This window comes from Nasonia vitripennis (assembly GCF_009193385.2).
Source record: "Nasonia vitripennis strain AsymCx chromosome 4 unlocalized genomic scaffold, Nvit_psr_1.1 chr4_random0003, whole genome shotgun sequence".
In the NCBI taxonomy this organism is placed as follows: domain Eukaryota; kingdom Metazoa; phylum Arthropoda; class Insecta; order Hymenoptera; family Pteromalidae; genus Nasonia; species Nasonia vitripennis.
In genome coordinates, this window is record NW_022279638.1 from 2,733,011 (window position 1) to 2,737,556 (window position 4,546).

The 4,546-nt window shown below is 31.3% G+C and overlaps 1 long non-coding RNA gene across 1 annotated transcript; it reads right to left on the minus strand.

Moving 5' to 3' along the window:
- Positions 1–969: 969 nt before the first annotated feature.
- LOC116417025 lies at positions 970–4,018 on the minus strand. Its single transcript, XR_004227317.2, has 2 exons — positions 2,295–4,018; positions 970–2,216 (listed from the first exon to the last, which is right to left on the minus strand). It is a non-coding gene; the product is annotated as an uncharacterized LOC116417025 (long non-coding RNA).
- Positions 4,019–4,546: the final 528 nt, after the last annotated feature.

The following is a 4,546-nucleotide window of genomic DNA, read 5'->3' on the forward strand; positions in this document are numbered from 1 at the left end:
TTTTTATATTAATTAGAGCGACCAATTTTGTCATTTGTATCTCATTTATTAAATCTCATTTGAAGCATCGATTAATTAACAACAACCTTCTACAATAACATCGACTTAAAGGTAACGATTTCAGATCCGTCTCACAGATCGACGATGCGAACGGAGCCCCTCCATTAAAACCCATAAAGTCAATATAGGCACAACAAGATTGTAGTTAAAAAGTTTAAATAAAAATAAAATACACAAAACGCTAAATAAATTTCAACTCCAATTTTTAGAATAATTTTGCGTAGTTTGTATGTATAAGTAGCAGGAAAAAAGTTGAATAACTATTGTCTGCACAGCCTTTCTATAAATGAAAAACCATATTAGAAAAATACAGATAAATTATAATTACAAAATTTACCGAAATTATCGATTCAAAAGTTCAGAAAAGACAGTGCAACAAAATCGCTATCTCGGTTATTTTATACATTTTAAAAATGTAAAAAACTTTTCGCTATATCTATATCTATGATTCACAGAACTTGCCGATTCCAAAGGTTAGAGCAAAATAAGCACTGAAACTAATTTTTCACGCTATTTATACATATCTTCGGGCATGCACAGAATTCATTGATAAACAACAGAAAAGTATTCAAATAAAGATAACAGGCACAGCCTTCCAAACTTTTAGCCTGTTTCTGATACTGAAATATTTCGAGTAAAGAAATATATAAGAAAACTCTAGATAATGTTATCATTTAAAATATGTATGATTAACTGATCTTACTGCTTTCAAAGGTCAGAGCAGAATAAACACTGAACCCAATTTTTTACGCTATTTATGCATATTTTTGTTCCATTTTTAATTCATTTCTGATCATTTTTTGCAAGTTCTCTTTTTCGTTTTCTTTTTAATTTTTCTGCATTGCAATCATCATTATTATTAATATTTTAATCTACATTGCAATACATTGCAATCATTAATATTTTTACTTTTTGTGTAAGCTTCGCTTTTACGCAGTGCTTAATTTTCTCGTTCCATTTTTAAGATATTGCTATTTACTTTTTGTAATTTCTCTGTTCTTTGTAGTGTTTAATTCTTTAATTCTTTCTCTTCTGCTTTGCAATCATCATCCAAAAATATAGTTATATCAGAGTAATAAAATACATTAGAAACTGTCATTCAACCATCAATTTCCACTGGAATAATAGAGCCAATATAAGTTTTTCTATGTCCACTATATGAATCCATGATTTTTTGTTGCTCAATAATTAATTGTCTTTAAATATTCTTTTCTATCATTTTGATTTCATTGGAATTGAAATTTTTTATCAACACAAGTAAATCTATGACTAATGGTTTTTCGTATTAGTATAACTGTAAAATCATAGTTCATTACGTAAGAAAAATTTTGTAAAATTGTAAACATCATAATGTTACCTGTTTCATATATTTTTAATAAATTTTAACGCATTCGAGAAATGACAAATTGTAAATCCCAAGGGCATAAATTGAAAACAATAGAAACAGCAAAAGCTATAGCAAATATTCCACAATCTCATAAATATTAATTTGTGATTGTACATTTTCAAAAATAATGTTTATTTGAATTATTTGGTAATAATCTGTCAATATAAATTTTGTGTCCGTCCTGTAAACATTTAGATGCAATAATGTAAATATTTGTATTGCGGCACCGCACGTTCGTCTGCTTTTGAAACTCGCTAACTAATAGTAATTAATATTAATTAAATCTAATAGTAATTAAATTGTGATTTATAAATTGAATAATACTTTCAATATGAGATGTTATAAAAATCCTTAATATTAGAAGAAAAAAACTTACTAAGCGTCGCGATAATCTCCTTTAAAAAAGAATTTAGCATAAATAAACACTCTAATTATTGAGACAAAATCCTTAATACTATACGCAGTGGAGATAAATTGTTAAACGAATTCAATAATGTTGTGACCATGATGTATGAGATAAACATCTCTAGTATCAATTTCTTGCTTCAACTTTTCATCGTCGGTGTTGTTCTTAATGAGGAAGGCATTCACTTTGGTGGGTAGGAAAAAGTCGAAACTTGCATCCAACTCCATCACCATCTTCGCGCCAAATTTTGTCTGAACTTTCTCATGTTTCGATATTTAATACTTCTTGTTGATCTCTAAATCCTTAATTTTTTTCTTAGGCAGGAATGGTGGAGCTTTTGCCACAGTGTTAAGCGACTCCATTCTGTAAAAATAATGAAACAATATGTATAAGCTTATTATATTTATTTATGTATTAGTTATAAGAATATATTATACTCACATAATAAATTATCCTTCTAATGTTGACGTTGTTGTATCAGAATCAGATGAGGAATAATAATCCTCAAAGAAATGCAGTGGGAAGATAAAATCTTGCCGTACTGCACGGAGCCACTTGTTTATTGCGTAAACGTTTTTAACTGCACGATTCTCCTTCCAGTCGGGAAGGTGATGTGCACACACCAGCGGAGCTCGAAATTCTGGTTTCTTTAAGGATTGGCAGCCGAGATCTTCTATATTACGGACATCAAAGAAATATAGCTGCAGCCACTCCTTTTTCTGCGCACCTTTCACCCAAACAATCACGTTTCTTGTCGGTGATAAGCTGAGGAGGCTGGAGCAAACTTTAGCTAGCTTGTCATATGGAAGTTCACCATCGCTCCATTTCAACCGGTGGAAAGAATACTTAAGCCACAGATTGGCACATTGGGCATCGCTCGACAAGTCGTACCAAGAGTACAGTGGTTGAAACGTTGCTAGTTAAGCTACTGCTACTGGCTCGTTGGGATCAATGTAGGCCAACTCCTTGATTAAAAATTCTCCGATTTACCCCTTGAAGCCCTGGGTATCAAGAATTAAATCCATTTTAACTATGTAAATATTACTCATTAAGAATATTAATAAGAATATGAAATAATAAAATATTTAAAATATACTTACAAATGCTACAGCAAGCTTTCTCAACTAATGTAATTTAAAGCACAGTATACTGCTTGAGTACACTCGAAAATGTATACAAACACAAAGCAGAGGACTGCTTAAATATAGTCAAAATTGTTATTCCTTCCAAAAAAAAGCTTCTCAATTCATTCACGCTTGCAACGTGCAACGTCTCTTTTCATGTTTCTTTGGGCATCAGCTACTTTCTCTCTCATACGTTTAAATGCATTTCCCATAGTCCATACTCAGGCGTCTGCAGACGTATTTTTTTCAAAGCGCATCAATTCTCTATAGCGCACGCAGTGCAGCAGATACAGCTAGATCCTTGGATTTTTCGACCACCCTCTCTCTTTTACTTTTAAATGCATCTCCCATAGTCTCCACTCAGGCCTCTACAAGCAGTATTTTCGTTCAAAGCCTACCGATTTTCTATAGCACGCGCGATGCAGCAGATACAGCTAGATCCTCGGATTTTTCGAATACCCTTTCTCCCGTACTTTTAAATGCGTTTCCCATAGTCTCCACGCAGACGCCTGTAGGCTTATGTTTTCACACACACGTGCGCACTAGCTTTTTCTCTCGCGCATTGCTCACACATCTGGCATTAGTCAAGTAGCAGGCGCATGCACATTACTCTCACATTGGGCATTAGACCTCTGTTTTACCATCCAACACTCGTATAGTCGTATCTGATGGTAAAAAAAGACCTCATTCATCCCTCTTCTTTTCTCTCATTTGCATTGGACTTTTTTATCTCAAATGATATAATAATACTTTACAATATCAATCTCAAGTCTTCTATACTATATTAAAATTCTATATTTGGTTAATTTTGTAAAAACCTTCCAAAACTCGTAAAAAGAAAAAAATTAGATTTATTTTACAGTAGAAATGTTCTTTAAACTTAAATCATTCAAGTTACCAAAAAAATATCAAATGTATTGAATTTTAATTGGTTTTTAGCAGTAAAAGAACTTAAAAAATGTCCGTTCGTCCGGATTTTTTTTTTTTTTTGCAATTATTCCACAAAACTTAATGCATTTTATAAAAAAAAAACTATTAATAGTTAAAGACAGGTACATATAATAAAAATATACATTTCTACCAAAAAACATTTTCAAGATTTGGTCCAGCTAGATTGGAAGCTGTTAAAACAATTAAAAAAATAGACGCAATTAATTAATTTTTTGACATTTATCATGACATATATATGGATGAATGAAGAATATTTTAAAATTAGTCCAGATGAAAGGGATGCTGCGATTAAATATTTGTGCAGATATAATTTTTTTTTTAATTTTTGTGTTCGTGACATATAATGACGAATGCTGTAAGTATTCATTCATATCGCAAGATAAAATCCGCAGTTTTGGTCGAGAACAAAGAAATGCTGCAAATAGTTATTTGTGCAGGTATAATCTTTTTTTATAGCGCAGGTATAATCATTTTGTATATTGGTAAAAAACTAAAATTTTCTCTTTACGTATTTTATAATAACGTCATAAAAACACTATAAGTACAATGAATCAGTCATGGCATGTTACGTAGTATAAGTATCTCGAGAATTCTTCCTCATTGATCAGTATATAATTT